Source organism: Schistocerca gregaria, chromosome 1, assembly GCF_023897955.1.
Source record: "Schistocerca gregaria isolate iqSchGreg1 chromosome 1, iqSchGreg1.2, whole genome shotgun sequence".
Classification (NCBI taxonomy): domain Eukaryota; kingdom Metazoa; phylum Arthropoda; class Insecta; order Orthoptera; family Acrididae; genus Schistocerca; species Schistocerca gregaria.
This window is the reverse complement of record NC_064920.1, coordinates 164,811,918-164,837,645: the sequence shown is the minus strand read 5'-3', so window position 1 is coordinate 164,837,645 and position 25,728 is coordinate 164,811,918.

The window sequence follows — 25,728 nt, the reverse complement described above, 5'->3', positions numbered from 1 at the left end:
AGGGCAGAGGCAAGGCCGCGCTGCAGGAGGTACCACGGAAACCACTTAAAGGGGTGTCCCAGGCGGAAAGTCAACGACCGACCAGGTGACTCAGATGGGGAGAGCGAGTATAACGGCCCACCTGAGAGAGGATAAGAAAGAAAGCTTTTAGGAAACTGCGTTTCGGAATTCCAAATGGATACGAAACAAGACCAGTGACGCATTTTCGATCACATGTTCAGCAAGTGGTACACGCGTGATAAAGTCAATGTACGCATTTAGGCATCTGGAATGGGCACAAAACGTCCGATTGGCGGAAACGCACTAGGAAGGAGAAAAGAATCAAAGTTTTGACGCAATTTAATGGTAGGGACCTTCTGGTTGGTAGAGAGAGTTTCCACAAAATAAGAGGAACGCTCCTATTGGTCGAAAAAAGCTGTAATGTGAAGAATGAAAGAACCCAGGTGGGGAGACAGTTCGGATATGAGTAATACAAGACATAAATTTTAAGGGGCTCTTCTCTGAACTGGCGTCAAGTACAGAATGGAGTGTATAACGCTCTGTACGACACAGAGGAGTAATTTGTGTGAACACTGCGTTCACAGCGGGTGATATCCAGCTAGAAATTAGCTGTAGCATCGTTTAGCTCCAACTGTGGAGAAACGAACCAGCCATTTAGTTAATTGTTCTTGCGAGAACTGAGAGGGCATTATAATATGCATGGTGCTCCCACCATGCGCGTGTATATCGCCACATTCTAAGACTAGGGATGAGTACATGTTCTCTCGCATAACGAGAAACATAGAGAAAGTTGCTGCTGGAAAATTCAGCAAATGTGTAATTAGGTTTATATGAATTCCAGCGGAAGAGAGCGGCCTAGCAAACGACACCTCAGCGCAGCTAAGGTAAATACTGCGTGCAGATAACCAGCTTGCGTCCACTGTAAACTCGAGCGACCTTGGGTAATCTTTTGCTCAATTTGTCACATACCCAACCATCCACCGCAGACTTGATTTTCATCCTAAAAATAGCACCGAACTTTGACCCGGAATCGAACGATTTTCGTAGAACTGACCAACATCATAACGGAAGTGTAGGAACAATTTTGTAAAGAAACTTCTAGTTACACTTTAATATTGTCGTGTTTAGGATAATTTAACGTTCTGAGAGTTAATATTTAATATTGTTGTGTTTAGCATGATTTCACTTTTTGTTGTTGACGAGATGCGTTACCCTGGCAACTGTTGTCACATTGAAAACTGTGTAAAAGTTTGTGTTTTTGTGCTAATATTGGGGCATTAAACATGTCATTTCAATTTACACAGTTGTCTTCAATCCTACAATAAGTAAACCAAAAATATTTGCACCTCACCACCGGTAATGGACTCCCTGCAAAATTCTGTCCTCCTTCACCGCTGGTCAGAGCCTAGCAGCAGCTGGACAAGGTCATTTCCGTGCCATGCACAGGCTACTGTTAACACTGCAACATAAATGGTTGCATTTGAAGTGGTGCTTCCCAGATAAGACTAACGGAAGAGATAAAGAAGATCCAACGAAGAGCGGCATGTTTCGTCACTGGATCGTTTAGTCGACACCAGAGCTTTACGGAGATGCTCAACAAATTCCACTGGCAGGCGTTGCAAGAGAGGCGTTGTGCATCATGGATGTGTGTGTTGTTCTTAGCATAAGTTGGTTCAAGTAGTGTGTAAGTCTAGGGACCGATGACCTCTGCAGTTTGGTCCCTTAGGAATTCACACACATTCGAACATTGAACAGAACATTAAACACAATTCAATAAAATTTTTAAACATAATATGTATCTTGTTGGACAGAAGGCTGATAAAGAATGTAAAAATTTTTCAGTTTCTTTCTTTGCTTGAACTTTCTCAGCTTGCGCTTTGAACTCAACACACCCTCATGGTAAGAGCTGTAAAAAGTTTATTAAATCTTTCGTTGTTTTAATAAATTTTCTTGCCGGTAATTTTTTTTATTTCCATTCTGCACAACAAGATTAAGGTTAAGAACATTACAAGGTACAAAAAATGCTCGAAGCTCTTCTTTGCATATTCATGGCTGCAATCGTGGGACTTGGCCGAAACATCTGAAGCCGCATCATAACACTGAGCTCAGAGCTTTGAGAGTGGTAACTTATGCAGGACTAAAATGTCTGTGGCAACATCAGAAATCTGCGAAAGTACTATCGGTAGAATAAAACACTCATTCACCGTCAGAGCTTTAGAAACGACACAGGCAAAGACGTAACACAGTTTGGGACACGCCGCAACATCCATCCAATAAGATTGAAAAACGTTCAGCAGTTTTTATCCATTGTTCCTGACAAGACTGTAGTTGCCACTCTAGCTCGAGAACTTCATTTTGACTATCGTGGAAAGTCATTTGTTTCCACCTCTTTGTAAACAAAATTTTAATTTGAGCCCTTAAAAAACGTCACAAAGTTGGCATTTTCGACGTTGATGGATCGACTGAACAGCGTTTTGCTTCGGTTCAATTATTGTCAAAAGAACTTATTCTTCAAGTCCTTAACTGCTCTGCTCCATGTTTCTACTTTGAAAATCTGTAGTCAACCCAAGCTTCTTTCGATTTTATGGTGTCTGTCGAAAGTGACTACGGACTTCTGCTCTCTCACTTCGATACAGATTTGACAAATTCCCAGCGTCGCCAACCTTTCAGCGTCACTGGATCGCATAATTGCACCGAAATTACCGTACATTTCGGTAAGGGATCGTACATATCTATAATCTACAATATAAAAATCAGTTTTTAGATGTCTGTCCTGGACTTTTCTTGCAGGTGGCCTATCTAACGGCTTCCAGGGGCAACAAATAGTCCATTTTCAATATTTCGCGTAATAATTGACCAAATTTAAAAATTTAACGTGCTATCATAATCTGCTCATTAAGAGTAAGTTAAGTTTAACACAACACGATAAGTATTAGAATTAAGTATTTGTCTTCAAGCCGATGGTGCTCAAATATTCTAACTTTGTTCATCCATTACTCGAAAATGATAACACTAAGCGACTTCCAACAAACTTCAAACCTTAACGGGAACTTTTTCTCAATGACAACTCCCATAAAATGATGGAAAGAAAAAAATTTATCGCTTACTACATTTTCGCTGTTCATGTGCTCAAACTTCAGCATCTTCCACGACATTTTGAGTTTTTACTTCTTTGCTACTAACGCCATTCGCAACAGATGTTGCGTGTAGTATCTACATACATCAATGAATGCACTTGTAGCATGATATCACTATACAGCAAATAGTTCAGGATACATGACGTCAGAAATAATGAGACGTGCCAAAAAGGCGCTTCTGCTTAAAATAGAGCGCCTGTCCTATAATCACCAAGAAATTCATAACGAAAGCACTTACCTACTTGCAACAAACTGTAAGCATAATTTCAGTCCTTTACTAGACTTTTTCTCAGTTACTTGCTTATCGTCAAGGAAGATGGAATCAGACCGCTATTATAATTGTTGCTGTACAATGCGAAGAACTCGTGGTCGACCTCAGCCGGGGCTCCGATCAGGGACTGTGTGTTGTGTTGTCCTAATCATCATCATTTCACCCCCATCGACGCGCAAGTCGTCGAAGTGGCGTCAAATCGAAAGACTTGTATCAGGCGAGCGGTCTACCCGACGGGAGGCCCTCGTCACATGCCATTATTATTATACTGGTACCACATTTAAATAGGTTACGTGTTAACTTCTCCTCATTTTATTGCTATTGATTTTTTATTTATTTCACTACGAAACAATTTATAAAAATTAAATGTAGTTCATAAAACTACATAAAAAGTTACTTCGGTATTTAATTACCATGGAAGGAGACTTAAAAATGGAATGCATCGCATCAGCAGCAGCAGTAGCATCCTCTGGAGGGTCAGGAACAGAAGAACTGGATTTGTCCGCCGCGAATATAATTGGGTTTTCTTAATGCTGGTGAGCTTACAGTTTTTTCAGTACGAACAAAATTTATGCAAGAGCTGCTGCTCCTCATACACTAGCTGGCAAGCAAACATCCATTAACTGTGGAAGTAACGAGCCTATTCCTATTTTTCACTTTTATAACATTCATCATACTAAAATTTCTTTCGCAGTCAGCATTTGAGTATGGAAGGGATAAACATGAGAGTACAAACTATTGTAGGGCTAGGAATTCTCTTTCGCCAAATAAACTTTTTATGTTGAGTATGTTACCCCAAAATACGTCCCCTGAACAGTTCTTTATATTTTCTTCTATTTTTACGATAGGACGTTTTCTCCAGTCATCATCGATGCTTATCATCATCTAGAGGCAATTTTCACATAGGAGGTACAAGAGAGAGAGTTTTTTTCTTTTTTTCTTTGTTTGAAACGTTCTGTGTAGGAGTCAAAACTGCAGGCAATTGCTATAAATCATCATCAAAGTTATATTCTTTTTCAGTTCTGAACATCCCGTCTACATGAGATGATCTGTGTTAAAACTCTTTCACAGCATCCCGTGTACTGTATATTTCTGCTTTCTGAATTTCCTTCAGAACTTCATCTCATAAATACATTTGTCTGTCAAAAAGAAAATAACCTGTTGTTTGCGTCATTGTCGACACATGTAGCAAAACAATATTTCCTTGTAACCTTCTACGATCTTCTCATCTAAGTCAGTAATAACAACTTTACCACTCTGGAAATACTTATTTAAATTTGTGAATTTCGGTAAATTTAGACAAAAAATAAATAACATATTTTTAAAAAATTATTATTGAGGGATCGGTGAATTTCTTCTGTTGCAACCAGCCTCACCTCTAGGTATTTAGAATTACAATAGAGACGCAAAGCTTTCCACCGTTCTGAAATTCTCGCTACAACAGCTCGCAAAAGTAACCGCCTAGTCTCTGATGGATGCAACAATTTATGAATTTTTATATCTAAACACGTTTGAAATTCATGAAGTTGTCTCTGTGTCTTGGATTTAAAATGGTTATGAATATTCCTATTTAGGTCTTCACAACGTCTGGGAAGACATTTACAAACTTTACTGGCACATATGTGAAGCGAGTGAAATAAGCATTTGCGAATCATTAGTCCAGGACATTCTTATGGTAACAACCGAGTGGCAACAGAATTTCTTAACACCATCATAGAATTACAACATCAGAAGCAAATTCTATAATACTGTTTTTAGAAACATTTTAATCAGAAAATGAAAGCATTACTTTGCCGCGCGGGATTAGCCGAGCGGTCTTGGGCGCTGCAGTCATGGACTGTGCGGCTGGTCCCGGCGGAGGTTCGAGTCCTCCCTCGGGCATGGGTGTGTGTGTTCGTCCTTAGGATAATTTAGGTTAAATAGTGTGTAAGCGTAGGGACTGATGACCTTAGCAGTTAAGTCCCACAAGATTTCCCACACATTTGAACATTTTTTTTGAAGGCATTACTTTAGAACAAAGGTTTTTTTCGTTGCACCTCTGTTTGCCTTATCGCATTCACTCTGCTTAAAAATTTCACAGCGATTCCAAAATTTAGTTCAGTTTTATTTGTGTCTTTATCAAAATATCTAACCACGACACACGACGTTTTAACGGATCCAACGTCCGTTGACTCATCACTAAGAACACTGAATTTTGTACGTCTTAGTTTTCCCGCAAGTTCGTTCTTATCACTCTCTCCTATCAAGTTGTTTACCATATGGGAACATTTAGTGCGACTCTGATGTATAGCGTTGGTGATTTTAGAATCAAGAAGGCAACTCTTTAACTACTCCCGCCAGGTGATCTGCAACATTGAAAAGAATATTGTGTTCTAACACGAATCCTGCCAATCTAATTTCAGGAATGTGATCCTGATTATTTAAAGACACATCAGTTGTAAGTGATTTCACAAACGTACTCAAATTTGTCTCGCTTTTAGATACACTTTTGACATGATTTTCACTTTTAGAATGTTTTTAAGACATCTCAGTTCAGACAAAAAGTTACATTACAGATTCTACATCTAGCTCTTTCAGAGCTCGATTCATTAGCTCACAGTCAACCTTCATATTCAGGATCAGTTTCCCAGATTTTTCTATATTTTTGTTTTCAGCTCTGACATTAAAACACGCCCGCTGATGTAGTTTTCTTGGGAGTACTAGAACCACTATCAGTGTATTCTTTTTCCATTGACACAATTTTGCACTACCGAGCACCATATAAAGCACCCACTTTCCTCACTTGAGCCAACATGTTAACTGTAATCGTTTTCACTTATTTATGAGCAGGGCGCAGGTCGCAAAGCAGTCTCTACGGTGATTTCCCCAGGGGATTCAACTCGGGGAATAATCTAAGTTGACTTACACAGCTGCTGCATAATGAAATTGGGGAATCCCATGGCTGGACAATTGGCATTTAGGGTGGTCAGAATAGTATTTGTGAAATAAATTGTCAAAAATTAAATAAATCATAAAAATTAAAGTAAAAAAGATGAAATATTAGAAACAGTAAGCGTTTCAAAAGCCCATACAACAGACGTGCAATCCGAAGGGTGAATCGTATTTTTTGCACCATCTTGAATTATCGTAAATGTACAATCCAGATCGTATGGTTAGCAATACTGTAAATTCATTTATTGCCCTTGTTGAGTTTAAGGACTGAAGATACTTTGCAGATGATGGTAAAAATCAAAATATATTTTTATATTACCAGTAAACAAAAAAAATTGTAAAAAAGTCGTCACAGAAATACAAAAACAATACGATTAGCACAGATGTTTTGTACAGGGCGTCCGAAAAGTCTCTCCGCTGCAGCGAGCTCCAAGTGTCTCGCCTTGCGGTGTATGTAAGGTTGGCAGCACATTCGTGTTGCTGTATAAGCTAGGCACCAAAATTCACTGTAGTATTAGTAGTAGTAGTTGTAGTAGTAGCAGCAGCTTTATTCATCCATAGATCTCTTTTTACAAGGGTATAGGACATGTCAAAGTATTTACAAGTTTAGGCCAGTTTAAAATAAGCTAATTTGTATACACATATATTTACAGACTTCTAGTTCGAGACAATCATTAGATTTTCTCCTGGTATACAATACTTTTTTACAAATAACTTATTAAATAATGTAATGCCACACTGTTCACTCATATCTCACTATCACTCACTGCACACACTATACACACATTGTTTCATAACACACACACACACACACACACACACACACACACACACACACACACACACACTGGTGACCTCTGGGCCATTTTCAGCACCGCAACTTCCCATTTGCTATCCTGAAAAACTAAGTCAGCATCCCTCCATAATGAGTGAGATGTTGAGCTCAGAGAGAGAAAGAGGTGTTAGTATTGTGCTATGTATAGCTTGGGGGTAAGTATCTCTAGAAAGGAAAAAACAAGGGAAAAAAACATAAAGTGAAGGTGTTATGTGGAATGTTGGACGTTGGATGTTTTATAGGCATTATTATTATTATTATTATTGTTTATTTGTATAGCTTTTTTTATCAAATGCCTACTTTGTTTTATCTAAGTAATTCCTCAATGTATAAAATGTATTGCATAACAGGTACTTTTTAGCTTCCTTTTTAAATAAGTGTATTTTTGCAGTTTCTTTAATATCTTCTGTTAATTTATTGTACAGTTTTATTCCTTGGTAGGAAATGCTGTTTTGAGTTTTATATTTATTGTTTATTGCAAGTGGTTGCAGTTATATTGGGAGATGAGATTCAACATTATTACAGTTAAAACAATAAAACTATTTAATTTTATGAATTACAATTAAATACACTATTCTCACTAATATCACAGTAGGTGCTAGAAATTCTCTTTCTTGAAAGCATGTTTCAACATGTTTACATTTATTTGCTAACACCTTTGCCAATGTTTCACGTGTAATCAAATGCAGACAATCAATTATCGCTGTCTTCAATTTATCTATTGTCTTTGGATTATTTTGATACACAAATGTTTTAGCTGTACCCCAAAGGAAATGGTCAGGAGGGCATATAAGATGAGCACGGGGGGCAGAGACCTTTTGTAATTACTGTGTTTCGAAAGATTTCATGTAAAAATCGAGGGACATGTATGTCATATGAGTAGCAGCATTGTCTTGTTAGAAAATTGAGTGAGTGTTCTCATTTTCATTCACCAGTGTCATTAATAGATGAATTATACTGTAGCAATCAACATTGAAAGTGATAGTAATATCACAATTCGCACTCGTGCTATGGCAACCCACACTCCTATTTCCTCTGCATGCAGTGGTGTGTCTCTTAAGTCATGTGGATTTTGGGAATCGATGCAGCCAGATAAGTGAAACCAAACCTCATCAGTGAAAAAGGTTCAATCTAAAACCCAATTTCCATGTTGATTAACATGTCGCTGAAAACATTCACAATACGCTATTCCTTTTGCATAGTCCATACAATATAATTGTTCCACAGTAGAAATTTTACATGGATAAACTCTCAGGTCTTTGATTATGGCGTTATGTGATTTTGTACAAGAGACTTTAACCTCTTGTGATCATCTCCTCGCTGATTTTATTACTCTCTGCAACATGATGTATGAAATGTCGTCAAGCTTTGGATGGTCTGTTAATATTGTGGGTCTACAAGTTTGTGGTGCATCATGAATTGAACCTGTATTGTCTAGAATTGGAGAATTAAATCACTTGCGCTGTCACGTGGACATCTTGAAGCAGGAAAATGCAATCTAAATTTCCGCCTCACATGCTCCATCAAGTTTTCTCCTGCATAGAAAACCTCTTGCACTAAAAATGCTTTCTCTGCAACAGTAAGCATTCTCACTACAATCAATTTACACAAGAACTAGGCAATAACACAACTAACTACTGCACTGCATACAGAACACTACCAACTCCACCCTACTACTGCAGGCCCACGGAACACATACAGGCAAAACTTGAATGTGCTGCCAACCTTATGCCCCCCGCAAGGCGAGAGTAGCAGGCAAAGCCAATCCTGGTGCGCTTTTGATATCAAATTGATGTACTAATTAATTAAATTCATCAATTAAAACACCCCTTCCACTTCCCTCTCCCTTACTGTTCTGCTAACTGCTTTATGGCCATTGAGGGTTGATTTATGACCCCTAGATATAATCAGACTTTTTGAGAAACCTCACTCCCTATCCTCCCCCTACCACTCTGGAAAAAGGGACACTAGTTCAGTTCTGAGCCCCTGGGAAATCCTGCAGCTCTTTCCTCCCCTCCCCCACTTGCCCCCTCCCCTCCCTCTTGTGGAAATTGGTGGTTACTGGTGCAGTTAGGTCAAAATCCTTACTGCATCGATCTCACAACCCACCAGTAGCACAAAAATAATGAGGTACTTTTGTAAGTAGGCTGTTTAGGTTTTCTTATTGGTAACGCCGCCGCCACGTAGCGCTCTGTATAAAAATCACTGGCTGTGCTGTGCGCAGTCTGTGTTTGGTTTGCATTGTTGTCTGCCATTGTAGTGTTGAGCAGAGGCAGCTGGATGCTAACAGCGCGTAGCGTTGTGCAGTTGGAGGTGAGCCGCCAGCAGTGGTGGACGTGGGGAGAGAGATGGCGGAGTTTTGTAATTTGTAAGACTGGATGTCATGAACTATCATATATATTATGACTATTAAGGTAAATACATTGTCTGTTCTGTATTAAAATCTTTCATTTGCTAACTATACCTATCAGTAGTTAGTGCCTTCAGTAGTTTGAATCTTTCATTTAGCTAGCAGTAGTTGCGCTCGCTGTATTGCAGTAGCTTGAGTAACGAAGATTTTTGTGAGGTAAGTGATTTGTGAAACGTATAGGTTAATGCTAGTCAGGGCCATTCTTTTGTAGGGATTATTGAAAGTCAGATTGCGTTGTGCTAAAAACTATTGTGTGTCAGTTTAAGCACAGTCGTGTATAAATTTTTCTAAGGAGACGTTTCACTTTTGATTGCTTGCTCGAATATTTTGCAGGAGATATCTCATCAAAGTGATTGACTATGTGGAAAATTGCAATTTACAGGAAAAACACTCATCATATGAATGTCTTGTGTGCATGAACACATGATTACAAAAGCACCCTCCTCAAACACCACAACACATGTCTGGTGAAACAAAACCTTCCAATCGCATCTTTGAATAAGCTGTAGGGAAGTTGCACTGACCGCCTCGTGTATTCCTGCATGCACAGGTTTGTAGAGAGGCCTACACACAGGGATAGCTCATGTGGTGCACAGACCAGAAGTTGCGCTAATCCCAGAACAAAGTGTCAGGTGTCAGCAAACATTTGTGCCTTTGTGCTGACAGATAAGAGGTGGCAGGAAGCACTAGCTTTCCAGGGAATAACATATCACAAAAAGGATCACTAATAATGACCTAAACATTACACGAGGATCACAAAAAATCCCATCTAACACCTATACTGCAAATACTCTATAAAATGTGCACCCACTAACAGCTCCAAGCAGATGCATGGCTCTGGAAAACTGCACTTTGCTGGGACTGTCAGAACAATATGTCTGCATCCGATGGTGTCTGGAAGCCTTTTGCCTGGGCCTGTGCACAACTAGCGAGAGATTCCAGTGCCCCAAGTGACATTGTTGGCAACTACTTACTAGTGATCAGATAACGAAGAGTGACATGGTGCATCCCCATGTGTATGAACATAGGAAAGCAAATCAAGTAATTAAATTTCAAGGACATTCACCATATATTGGGAGTCTTGTATGCAGAGATGATTGAGAATACAAGCACCACCCTCCATGCATTGTCTGTAACCAATGTAATCAGGAAGGCAGCGAAATGCATACTGAGCAGCAGTCTGCTATTCACCATCCAGGGGGCGCCTCGAGCTTCGCCACCTGGACAGTCCTGCGACCACAGACCAGAAGTCTGCGTCCTTTGATATTTGGTACCTGGGAAACATACTCTCAAGTGTCTACTTCCTGTTTGTGAGTGAACCCCCATGTCAAAACACGCATTTGGAGGTTTTCATTCCTCCACAGAATACCGCATTCCTATTGGTTAATGGTTAATCAGTGAAGGTAAATAAAGTCTACCGCCTCCAAATTCGGCCTCATTCTACTGTCATCCACAGTTTTGTTTCTTTCTTCATCATTTTGCTTGTTTCCATGTTACTCTGATTGCAATGAAGCACTTTTCAAGCAGCACCAACAGCAGCAACCAGTGGCTACACCAAATGCCAGAGGCAAGGATAATAACCAGGTTCAAAATGGCTCTGAGCACTATGGGACTTAACTTCTGAGGTCATCAGTCCCCTAGAACTTAGAACTACGTAAACCTAACTAACCTAAGGACATCACACACAACCATGCCCTAGGCAGGATTCGAACCTGCGACCGTAGCGGTCTCGCGGTTCCAGACAGTAGCATCTAGAACCGCTCAGAGACACCGGCCGGCAATAGCCAGGTAAGCACATATTTAATTTCATAGCTTGGGGTAGGATTTTGCAGAGTATATTTTCATAAAAAAACGTTTTGTAGTGTCAAATCACTGTGTGTTCAGATTTAGAAGTACATTTTCGTAAAAAAGTTGTGTAATATCAAATCACTGTGTCTTCAGATTCTGAAGTTAAAAAAGTGTTATAACATGTGTTCTGATTTCACTGCATTTATTCAGATTTCGGTGTTAATTTTTTCTTGTTGTTTCAGCCTACATCCACCAAATCATGAATCAGCTGGACGCTAAGAGGGTGCAGTGGCAGAAGCAGCAGCATCAACATCGTAAGTATATATATTTTCTTCTTCTTAGCACTGTGTATACGTAACATGTTGCGGTTATTTAGTGGTCAACGAGTCTGAGACATATCCTTTTCATTAAAAAAATTTCTTTCTAAAATTTCATCATATTCCTACGTATACATAATATGTTGCTGATACTCCACGGCCAACGAGTCTAAAGCATATTCTTGTTGTTGTAGATGAGTTTGAGGATCAGGAGCAGGGAGGGACAGAGGCTGTGATACAATCCACATCACATCTATCCTGCAAGTGTGCATTCTAACAAAATGTTCATAGTTGTATTTATGTGTACGTTTTTATTAAATAAATATGTTGCTGTTGTAGGTGATTTTGGAGATCTCAGCTGATAGATACACAGTGGTTTGGGTGAGGAGATGTCTGGGTGAATGGACAAGATGGAGAAGTAGGTGTGTCACTGTGAGAAGATGCTGGATGACCTGAGCGATATGTCACTAAGCGAAAGTGGTACAGCTAATTTATACATGTACTTGATCTACTTATAAATAATCAGTGTTCTCTCTTTCCTTGCAGCAGCAGGCGATGTCTGAAATGTTGTACTTATTTTTCGTTATTCATCTTTCAGTACCCGCATCTGTGGGATAAAGGCAGTCCCCACAATATGCTATGGCACCGATATTGGGGGCAGTGAAGAAAGAATCATACTGACGAGGTCCGGTGCAGCATGCTCCACTATCTAAGATGGACCTTGTCACTGGGCACGAAGCCGCATCAGCCACAGCCACAGCTAATGCCACTCCCTTGCCAGCTCCGCTTTGATGTCCATCGTCCAGCCTATCTCTAGCAACTGGTTCAGGGTTGTAGGAACAGCAACCATCACTGCAGCCGCAGCCAGGCTGTTCACACTGGGGCAATGCACAATTTCGCCCGAACCGCCAATGCAAGGTATGTACATCTTCCTGCTCCTCACCACAGCCGGCAGCAGCAGCAGCATCGTCATCAGCTACTTGAGTTATAGTAATAGTAGTAATAATCCTGCAGCTCGCACAATGTTCATTGACAAAAAACTGAAAAATAACTGTGCACCATGTGCGCCAACATAAAATTTTATGTCAGAAATGTATATATTCACCTTACATGTCATGTAAATAGTTTTAAGTTTCGTCTGCTGCTAGCCATCCAAGAATGATTAGTTTTTAAGTGCAGATGTAAATATACACATAGTTCACAGTCCACCAGAATTAATGTTGTATAACAACCACGTAACTGCTATTATTGGGACTGTTGCAATGTAAGAATAAAAGTATCTCTGCATTAGATTTTAGTATAGATTTATATATCTGAAAATTGTAAATATTTAAACCAGTAAATTTTCTTGTTCTTGTGTAAAAAAAGTATCTCTGTGTTGAATATTACAAGCAATTTGTACCTCAAGGACCATATGGTATCTCAAGTATCAAATTGGATCTGTGAGAATTGAAAAAATGAAAAAATCGTTACTGTACATTTTTTGTTGTTGTTTCTTATAAAAAAAACCTATCCCAATTGTATATATAAAGGATCTGCAAGACACAAATGTCATTTGTTTTGAACATGAAGGTGAAGTTTAATGTGGCAGGTAACAAAATATATAGAATGGTTGCATAGGATTGTGCCTATAGTCTACCACAAATTGGCTTATAGGAATAGGAGGCACATCACCATGTTCACTTCCAAAGACACATAGCAAACATGTCTAAAATTGTATCTCCAGTGCTTGAACCATAGACATAGTATGTGGGCAAAGCTGTATATAATAAAGTGGGAACAGGGTGAAGAGAAATTATACACAGATAGTGAAGTAAAAAAATCATTTGTTTTTCATCCAATTTAAAATTAATTTTACATTTTTATAAGAAGACAAAACACTATTGTTAAGAAAAAAACAAATAATATCTACTATTTCGATTCATTTATAGACATTTAGCCGCAAGAAGAGTTACAACAATAATTCACCCAAAGAAGACATGTGTCCTATCAAGACTGTAGTACCTACTTATGTGGGCATCTGCGATATATACAAGTAGCTGCATTAAGCATCCGCCCATCAGTTGAGGTTCAGATGCAATGTCGTTTATTCTGACTTTAAAAAAAATGATCGACAGTCTTACTCCCCAATTACTTCCCATCGATTTGTTTAAGGAATAGGGAGTGGAATACACAATGGCATTCTGAATGTCACAGAGGTTAACAATAAACTTCATCTGGAAATTAATGCTGGAAAAGAAAGTGCGGAAATAAACTTAAGAACCAAAGGAACTGGTAAACCTGAGTAATATCGTGTATGGCCCCCCACGAGCACGCAGAAGTGCCACAGCACCATGGGCATGGACTCAACTAATGTCTTAAGTAGTGCTCAAGGTAACTGACACCATGAATCCTGGAGGGCTTTCCATAAATCCATAAGAGTAGGAGAGGGTGGAGATCTCTTCTGAACAACATGCTGCAAGGCATCCCAGATATGCTCAATAGTGCTCATGTCTGGAAAGTTTGGTGGCCAGTGGAAGTATTTAGACTCAAAATAGTGTTCCTGGACCCATTCTGTAGCAATGATGGATGTGTGGGTTGTCGCATTGTCCTGCTGGAATTGCCCAAGTCCATCGAAATGCACAATGGACATGAGTAGATGCAGGTAATCAGACAGGATGCTTACGTACAAGTCACCTGTCAGAGTCGTATCTAGATGTATCAAGGGTCCCATATCACTCCAACTAAACACGCCCCACACTGTTACAGAGCCTCCACCAGCTTCAACAGTCCTCTGCTGACATGCAGAGGCCATGAATTCGTGAGGTTGTCTCAATGCCCATACATGTCCATCTGCTCGATACAATTTGAAACGAGATTCGTCCAACGAGGCAACATGTTTCCAGTCATCAACAGTCCAATGTCGGTGTTGACAGGCCCAGGCGAGATGTAAAGCTTTGTGTCATGCAGTCATCAAGGGTATACGAGTGGGCTTTCACTTCCAAAAGCCCATATCAATGATGTTTCGTTGAATGGTTCACATGCTAACACTTGTTGATGGCCTAGCATTGAAATCTGCAGCAATTTGCGGAAGGGTTGCACCTCTATCACATTGAACGATTCTGTTAAGTCATCATTGGTCTCATTCATGCAGGATCTTGTTCCGGCTGCAGCGATGTTACAAATTTGATGTTCTACCATATTCCTGGTATTCAAAGAGGTAGTCGACCAAAGAGGGAGTGAGTCCATTTTTTAAATACGGATTGCCTACATCAAGGCCTGGTATGCACTCAGGGGCAAACCTATTGTTCTCCTTTGATTAACAGGTACTTAATCTATTGCTCTCCTTTGCTTGACAGGTACTTAACCTATGCTTCTCCCCCACCCTCTCCCACTCCACCTCCCCCCCGCCCCTCAGGAAACCTCACCCCTCGCTGTTACAGGTCCACTTTCAGGTATGAGTTATTGGTTAGCCTCTCTCACTCCTATCAATTTTTTGACTACTGAATTCAATTGATCAATTAATTAACCTCTCGTCCTCTGGTAAAGCCCCTCCCCTCCCTCCCAGAAATTGGCAGGAAAAAGATTAAGTTGATCGGTCATTTGGAGAGCATTCGGTTGCAGTGTGTGGAATATTGTTTAAAAACTTTAGACAATATATAGAATTTTATTTAATTATTTATGACAGTGTATGGAATATAGTATATATATTTAGTTAAAGAATTTGTACCGAAATCGATTCCTGTGTATGGAATATATGGAAATTGGTGGAGAGGAAGGATCTCATACCATGTGTCTAATAACTGTGTATACGACACATGGACATACACAGACATACAGAAAACAGAGCAAACGCTCTGCAAATGTGGAATATGTGGGTGGAGGTGACTGTATGCATTCGAGTACAATGCTATACTATGCCTCCTGATCAGAAAAATAGTGAATTTGCGCTAGGTATTGGCAGCTGTACTGCATTTACAAGCAGTTTTAGAACATGGAATGAGGGGTTATATCATGATCACGTGGATAGAAGTGACATAAAAAATCGACAGAATTGCGAAAAATGGTAGAAAATACGTACAAATTGAGGGAAAATACGCTGAAATGGGTGGAAATTGAGGACGTGTTGGCGCAGGACAATTCTTGTGCATGGGGACAATTATGCGACAGCAAAAGGAATCTGAGAAAACGTCGTCATTGAAGGGGAGGGAACCAGGGAAACAGTTACTTTTTTTCTGTCAAGGTAGCATACTGTATGTCTATTGAGGTAACAGTGATACACACGAGTTGACTACTGTGTTTGTTATTTTAAGGAAAACAGAAAACCATCCGTCTCATGTGGATGCATGCATCTGCGTTAAAGGATAACGGAGAGTGGACGGGGTGATCGATTCAGATGGAACTGTAACGAGGTACGATTTAATGGCAGACTGATGATGCATTGTAGAGACGGAGAGAGATGTTGGCGCAGGTCGTTGGACCATTTTTTTCAGCTGTTCTATCAGGATGCATCAGTCATGTGACATAGCCTGCATCGGACTCACATACAACCACATGTTCGGTATTTAACTTAGAGCATTGTCTACTTGTGACCAGTAACAGCAAACCTCTCCATCATCACAGGACTTCCATCTCATGTGAGATGAAACGTGACCATCCTGCTTCGACACATTCCTCTAAACAAACGAAGATTTATGCGATGTACTCCATCCCCTTGTCACATCTTGGGTATATAATCGATACTTCAGTTTCATAACTAAGATGATTCTAAGTTAGCGATAGGTGTTTGTGAGATACTGCAATCCTCATGTATACATCTGCTTGACAATGTCCTGTTTACAGAGTTAGTGGCGGCGTGGCGTGTAATTTCACATTTCGGACGCCACTGTTATGTGTTTATCCGTGTCCTTGTAAGAGGTATTCTCCGTTACTGACAATCATTTTATATGGGTCTGATGCAAGCATAGCATAATTTCTGAACCGTGATAGGATGCGGACAGTGGATGCTATACAACTCTGGAAAGCTACATTGTGCATGTATCACACAGAATCGATATTTTAAGGACATAGTTTTTTCATTTTACAGTTTGTTAACATAGTTTATCGTAGAGAAGCCTGCAAGAAGGATGTATGTCATGCGCTGGAAATATATTTCTTACACTGGAATGTTAACAGCGCTGCATTCTGCATGACTGATGGGTCGGAAACTGAAGCGATCTAACATTATAGCCTGTTCTATCTGCAGAACCATGTAGCCGTAGAGTGTGTGTGTTCATGTTCCCACATACCAATACCCTCCTGGTACAGATCCCAGACGGTAGAACAATAAAGTTGATTGTGTAGTTGATCTAGGTAAAATGCTTCGAACTCCATGTATCTGGAGCTCCATCATGCATAAAAATCACCCATTTCTTGTTCTTGTTAACCGTCTGTATTACATCATGACATTTTCAGATCTATTACTATACACCGATAAGGAGTGCTAACCCTCTCAACATGGGTGGATCTGGAGAAATCTTGTGCACTTGGATGGGGGAGGACTCCGCAAGCTCCCTTCATTCACGAGATGCGGAATCTAGTGGTCTACTTCTGGTCAGCTGCAGATTAAATGAGTAACGGTTCTGCAGAGTGGATTGGTCAAACAAAGACAGTGCGAGAGGGTCTTTCAGTCTCTAATTCTATCCTAAGACTGCGAGAATGCTCTGTGACTCCCATCCATATAGAGACAGATCATAAATTAAGCATTATGCTGAGGTGCTAGAAATATACAGAGCACTGTCTAGTATACTTGGATAACGCATACGTTCGAGAATTAACAACGAATGGACGCACTGCACAGTCATCTATCTACATTCACAGTGATACTCAGGAAGTAGAGAAAGAGCAGTTTAGCTATGATTCTGAAATTGGGAAGCATGCTGTCACATCATTGGTCAGTGTTGAAATTACTGTAAAATTGCTCAAAATATTTGCACTGTCAATTGTGTTGCTTATTATAACATTACCTCGATGGTGTCTCTTCCATTCAATCTGTCCACTGGTACACTGCTGGTTACCACATAATGATTGGCTGACACTGCTTGTTTGAGTTGGAGAAAGAATTGTGGTGGAGAGGCAGCACCTTCTGGGGATGGCTAGCACCGAAACAGTCAACGCTTACATGACTGCAGTATGAGGAATCGCTTGAAACGGAACGGCAGCTATTCCGTCACTGTGACAGATGAGTTTAAATGCAGATGTCGTCAGTCACCCTCTGACAGCAGTTTGGAAACTCTCCACAATGCCACCAAACTCTTCCAGTTTACTGATGTTGTAACTGTCTTTTATTTAAAATCATCCGGTGTGTGTGTGGTGTGTTATGGTAGCAGCAGTAGCAACATGACTTATACTGTACGTTCTGTGAGAAGCAATGGATCAGAACGTGTTAATCTCAGTTTAGACATGGCCTTGTACAAAGCGTGTTACAGCAGAAAAAACAATGTTTCAAACAATGACACAGGGTCGCAGGGAGGGTCTTTTCGACTTATGGTATTGTTTGTGGGATACAGTCATCCTCCTAGAGGCGATACACCTTTACACTGGTCCATGCAATGGATCAATAGCTGTATATTTAATAGGGTTGTCACATGTGTTCTATGTCGGAAAGCAGATGGTATTTATTTTAGATATATGGGATGAGAGAGATGCGGTAAAATTCTTATTGAGTCCTCTATCGGATGAAGTTAGTGGAGCTTTTATAGTTCATAATTTTTCTCTGTTGGATGGTACAGAATAAAGAAGATATCATGTTGGGGGGATAGACATGAATGGGCCCTGAGGGATGTGGATCTGTAGTACTTGTATGTAGTTTGGGCATGCACCACAGTGCAGTAGCAAAATTGTCATCCTTGTCCCAGTACCCATTTCCATTAAATGGCAAAAACACATTCCTATCACAGGAACTCAGCTTAGCCGGTTTTTACATGGGTTGTAGAAGTTGGTACATATAACTTTCTCCAACTTCTACTCAGTTCCGACTTACATTGGAATGATCACATGCACAAGGCTGCAGGGTTGGTAGCGCATAGTCTGAGGGGCAGTTGCAAGATGCATAGGGCCACCTAAAACCACGTTGGGATCTTACTGTAGCAGACAGGTTCGAGAAAGGTGACTCGTTTCGAGATATGAGAGTTCCAGATATATGATTCACTAGTGACTGTAATCATTAAAGGACTTCTCCATAGCATGCAACACAAGCATATGATTGAATGGAAAGAATTGATTCCAAATCCCAGACAGCATTTCTACCGAAAGCATAGTACTAGGGATCTGAAAAGTTAGTGTACAATTCTTACGACCTCAATCAGCACACCATCCATTACCATTTGTGATCCTTCTCAATCAACCACCACCTGTAACCCAGTCGATACATCACCAAACCTCTGACATGGCATCGAGACAGAATGCATTACAAATACTGGAGAAATATCTAGTGGCGGCGGCGTGAGAGAATTGCAAATACCGGTTTCATACCATGCTCCTTAGCTGAATTACCTCCAAAATTCGGTAATTTTATTGTGAGGTTGCACCGCCGGCGACGTGTAACTGGACTGTTGGTCTGATACTGTACACTCCGGCGATCACTGTGTATAATCAGTGTCACAGTATTTGTCTGAAAAAAAAAAAACTTCATTCAGAGGTAATGCCATATGTATATTTATAAGGCTAATATAGCTTTTAACATAGATACTTGTATGCATCTGTAGAACCAAGGTCGCTTGTAATGGTAATATGGCTGTGTTTTCTAACATCTGGTGGTTTGTAAGATGATTGCGCCTCTCTTTCTAAGACACAGTGGTACAACTCGCAAGAATACTTATGAGACATGTTCACCCATCTATGATTTTCGGTCAGTATTATTTTGTACTGCCAGGTATCATTTATTGACGAAATATTATACTTAGTAGTAGGGGAGGTGTGATAGGTTCGCCTTGAGCGTCAGGCTTATAAAGTATGTGACTGTGTTCTGATATGTTCAAAGGAAATGATTATGTCCAGTCGCAAGGAAGGTATGGATTTGACGTGGAATACTGTGATACCAAAGGGAAGAGTGTGTCAAGTCACGAGAATGGTACAGATATTTCTATTTATAGAACCACTGCCATCAACAGGGTGTATTTCCGATACTTCGCTCATTGTCGAATGTAGTTGAACTGAGACCACAATCGTAGCATTTAATTGTAAGTATAGCGATCAAATATATATGTGACCAATGATGTAGGGTGATTCTGTCTATGTATGATTGGCGCGGTGGTCTGTGGTTGGAGTGATTCGAGTTTCTAACTAACAGCAGGAGCCATCCAAATGGAGAGGCCTGTTGGGATGCAGGAATGTAGTTAACTTAACCATGTCGTCCTCTAGACGACCGAATAGCAGACTAATACGTAGTATGTGTTGGACAGCTTTCCTGATCGTGTGGAAATTTGAGAAGCTTCAATATGGACATGTGTTTGCGTTGGACCATTATTCCCTTCCATGTAAATTGTCCGATTGACTGCTTCTTCACGTTTCCCATCTTTATTTGGTTGAGAGAAGATCGAGCGGGGTGTGTGTTGAGTGCATCTATCAGGTGAAAGACGAGTAGAGGATACGTTTGCTGGTTCTCTAGACATGAGAAACACCTTAGTTGACTTTATAAGGATGATTTGTAATCTATTATATCACCGACAACGGGATTCGCGAGTGAAAATATCAGTTTCCTCTATTTTTTTCGAGTTTTCAAGTAAAGGTCATCACAGACGGGGTAAGTTTCTAGTTGCTCAATGGCTCACAATGATTTCTTAGTTGGTGGAAAATTGCGTGATCTGGGTGGTGGAAGCTATGCATGGTATGCAATGACACCATTAAACCAAAAAGACTCTAACTTTTTTTTTAAACTGTAATTACATCCTTTATTCATCGACAAGTATGTGATGGCGGGAGGCATTCTTGCAGTGGTGCAATTGTGGATATATCATAAATTTTTTATACACCTGTAATTGATAGTCAGAAATGTTACACTGCTGCTTGAACTTAAAGGGGCTATGGCTTTAGTTCCAACATACGTTTCTGGGAAGTAATCAAAGTACTATTCATGTAAAAACAAAAAAAATACGTATGTCTAGTCATAATGGAGGGCTAGATTGGATATGGTGAATTGTGATTTCAATGCACTGAGGAGTATATCTGAACGTAAGTGATGATAGATTCATTTCGTAAACAGCTGTGCAATATAGCAATGCGAGTGTTCAACTGGACCTGCTATAGTGTACAAACAGGACGGGTAATACGGCTGTAACAATATTTCCCCTCATCGACAGCCCTAAGTGTACCCTCGCATTTTCCTTGTTGTTCTATCGATATTGATGTTGATTACAGTACACCAACCCACATTGGTGCTGTCTTTCCAAGCATTGCATCCACGGGTGCAATATTCATTATCACATAATGCCAGATGCCTGTCCTTCATAACACTTGTTTGAGAGAATATTGGCAGGGTGCAGCACCTTTCAGAATCGCTGATTCGAAGACTTTGTCAGATAATTTCCTAAGACGGCGGAGAATCGAGATATATAGCCGGTGTGAGTGTAGGCATACCATAAGTTTTTTGGCCACTGTACAGATATAAAAGATAAGTGCACTGTTTGTGTAAAGTATCTATACATTGCAGTGTAATGTTGCTGTGGCTTATGTTGTGGCATGACCACAAGGGTATGAGAGAGATTTTTATGTGGAAAATTATGTGCACTTTAGATACTGAGATTCGTTCTAGAACTCTGAAAATGAGCTCTTTCCCATCAGGGAGGAACCTTGTGCTCTTCAAACTTATTAAATAAAGAATATCCAGCAATGTATTATTGACACTAATCTGAATTTCGCTACCTAAAGTCCTTCCTCTTAAACACCAACTCAGTGTTTTTCCTGCCAGTTTCAAGCTGGAAAGGGGGGGGGGGGCAGAGAAAGTGAAGGGAGGGCTGTGGATTTCCTAGGAGGGGGAAAAGTGGCTCAGAATGGAACAATTGTCCTTTCTACAAGAGTGTGAGGAGGAGTGGGAAGGAAGGCATGGAAGGGTCCTCGGGAGGTCATAACCATTTAGCAGAACTATAGGTTAAGGGCTCAATTATCAATTTAATTAGTTAGCTTACTAATTTGATATCAAAAGTGCACCCCAGGATTGCCTTTGTCCTACTACTTACACTGACTTCACACTTTGCAGTGTCTGCACTACTGTTAGGAAGCCAGCTCACCCAAAGAAGATGCGGATACTGTCTGGCATGTTGGAGAAGTTGGTTGCCACTTGGGAGAGCCTCTCCCCAAAAAGTCTCAGAGAACACACAGTAACACATAAGTATGTCATTGTAACAGCGGCTGAACAGCTGCTCTGTGAACATTCTCTGTGTGTGTCTATATTCCCTTAAATCCAGAGTGGGTATTTTACACACTCTGAAGATTTTGAGTTGGTAAAACTACCCACTATTTCCATAGCAACTACTGGCCGGCCCTGAACAGGTGAAATTTAGGGGTCATGTGCTCTGGAGCTTCCTGTTGAACGATGTGCGCTGAATGATGTGCTCGACTAACTTGTGCCTACACCAACATTGTACTCTATTGCTAGACCCGCCACAGATTGCACCTTCCTAGTTTCTCCGCATTCTGTGATGAAGCATAGGCATCCAATGCCTTGTCACCTACTCATGGTTTCGTCATACTTCAATCACTTTACGCACAAGCCCACAACAGTGTCACGCGAACCTGTCTATAAGTAATACACCACATTTTTTACGCCAATTGCGGTTGAAAAAACGCGGAATTTGTTGTGGGACATCGTGCAATATTCCTGCTTCAGCTCCACTGTTTGCGAGATGCTTGGTTCCAGGCGCCAGAGTATAACAATCTGTCCTTTGCCAAAGTCACTCATGTAAGTGGATTTCTCCGTTGAGGGACCATATCGTCGATGTAATAACATCCTACTCCTCTCTAATCCGCTTACCCTATGAGGGCAACACGTTTTTTCGACCAACTGCGGATGAAAAAACGCGGAATTTGTTGTGGGACATTGTGTAATATTCCCGCTTCAGCCCTTAAAGTTGCATTAAGTTCGGATTGATAGTGATGTTACACAAAGCCGTCAAAACGAAGTCTGTAATGGAGGTGCATTACAAGCAGACAGCTGAGTTCTTTTTCTACAGAACACCAGAGCATTGCAGATATTCATAGGCGCTTGCAGAATGTCTGTGGAGACCTGGCAGTGAAGAAGTGCATGGTTAGTCACTGGGCGAGGAGTATGTCATTACCGTCACAAGATCACGCAAACCTGTCTGATGTGTCATGAGCTGGATGCTGACACACAGCTGTGACTCCTGCAGTGTTGGAACATGTGGACACTCTCATCTGAGGTGATCGAAGGATCACAATCAAACACATTGTTGCATGACAGGACGTCTTTGTTGGAAGTGCTTGCACACGTGTCCATCTGTGGGGTACCAAAAGTTGTGTACCTGCTGGGTTCCTCAACACCAAACAGAAGGCCGTAAAAAGCAACGAAAGATCGTCTGTGGGGAATTGCTTGACATTACAAGGTTGATCATGACAATTTTTTGTTGAACATTATCACAAATGATGGAACACAGGTTCATCACTTCGAACCAGTCACAAAACAGGAACACACAAAGTGACACCGTACCACCCCTCCTCCGAAGAAAAAGTTCAAAGTTGCACTGTAAACCAGTAAGGTCATGGCATCTGTCTTATGCGACTCTGAAGGGATTATTCTGTTTGATGTCCTCCCTCATGGTGCAATGATCAACTCAGAAGTGTATTGTGCTACCCTCAGGAAAATGAAGAAACGACTTCGGAGTGTTCATCGCCACCAAAATGAAAATGAACTTCTCTTTGTCCATAACAATGCAAGGTATCGCACAAGTCTGTGCATTTGAGAGGAGTTCGGAAAACTTCATTGGACTGCGCTCCTCATTAACCCTTCAACTCAGACCTACCTTCCAAATTCTATCTGTTTGGCTCAGTGAAGGATTCACTCTTTGGGAAGCAGTAGATGGATGATGGCGAGTTTACTGATGCAGCAAAGTATTAACTCAGACATCAAGCAGTATAGTGGTACCAGGCGGGCATACAGGTCCTCACAGTATTGTGGTGTAAGGCCGTCACACTGAATGGACACTGTGTTGAAAAATAGGGTTTATATCCGAAAGAGTGGAGAATAATATATGGAGCATTGGAACCCCGTGTAAAACAAACATGTCTTCAGAAAAAAATGTGTATCATTACTTATTGAACACCCCTTTAACTTATGTTACTGCATTATGTGCCCACAATGACCCTAGGCATGTCTGTCTCACAGTGGGTATAATGTGTTGCCTCATAATTATAGTTTCAACAACGAATATTCAACATGTACACAGAAGTGCTGCACAAATGGTGACAGATGGTGAATCATGAAAAAGTGTCGTTGAATTGCTGTAAAACCCGATCTGGCAGACGGTTGATGCAAACTATCTCATGAAAGCCTTCTTACTAAGTTTTGAGAACTAGTATTAAGGGAGGACACTGTGATTATTCTACTAACACCAATCTATTGGTTACAAAGTGTCCACGAATGCAAGGTTGGACTAATTACCATGAGTTCAGAGGCATACAAGCAGTCACGCTTCCTGTGCTCCATGTGTGAATTGAATGGGAAGAAATCCTAATATGTGGTACACTACCATCTGATGCACAGTCCGATTCACGAACGATGGCGGTTCATGCAGATCAAGGCATGGAAAAGATTGAATTGGTGCCCATTCCAAGTGACGGTTGCAGTACTCACATAGAAACACATTGCGTTTGAAGAAATCATATAAGCTAGAAATCATGTCTCTTGCTTAGTTATGCACAATCTATCGCTTACCACTGCCACCAAAGATGACAATTCACAACAAATTTTTATTTATTTATTTAAATGTCAAATTCCGTAGGACCAAGTTGAGGAGCAAATCTCCAAGGTCATGACGTGTCAGTACATGAACTTACAACATAAAAAGTAATAGCAGATAAAAATAAATGTTCATGAACCTGAAAGAAAATCAGTATATAAGTTTAAGCAAACGCTATCACTAATATAACGAGAATCATCTTAATTTTTCAAGGAACTCCTCGACAGAATAGAATGAGTGACCAATGAGGAAACTCTTCAGTTTCAATTTGAAAGCACGTGAATTACTGCTGAGATTTTTGAATTCGAGTGGCAGCTTATTGAAAATGGATGCAGCAGTATACTGCACACCTTTTTGCACAAGAGTTAAGGAAGTCTGATTCAAATGGAGGTTTGATTTCTGGCGAGTATTAACCGAGTGAAAGCTGCTTATTGTTGGAAATAAACTAATATTGGTAACAAGAAACGACAATAAGGAATTTACATATTGAGAGGCCAATGTCAAAATACCCAGATTCGTGAAAAGAGGTCGACAAGAGGTTCGTGAGCTCACACCACTTATTGCCCGAACCGCCCGTTTCTGAGCCAAAAATACCCTTCTAGAATGGCAAGAGTTACCCCAAAGCATAACACCATACGACATAAGTGAATGAAAATAAGCAAAGTAGACTAATTTACGGGTCGAAATATCACTCACTTTCGATACCGTTCGAATAGTGAAAATGGCAGTATTAAGTCTTTGAACAAGATCCTGAACGTGGACTTTCCATGACAGCTTCCTATCTATCTGAACACCTAGGAATTTGAACTGTTCAGTTTCACTAATCATATGCCCGTTCTGTGAGATTAAAACGTCAGGTTTTGTTGAATTGTGTGTTAGGAACTGTAAAAACTGAGTCTTACTGTGATTTACCTCCCCCAATGAACCATGGACCTTGCCGTTGGTGGGGAGGCTTGCGTGCCTCAGCGATACAGATGGCCGTACCGTAGGTGCAACCACAACGGAGGGGTATCTGTTGAGAGGCCAGACAAACGTGTGGTTCCTGAAGAGGGGCAGCAGCCTTTTCAGTAGTTGCAGGGGCAACAGTCTGGATGATTGACTGATCTGGCC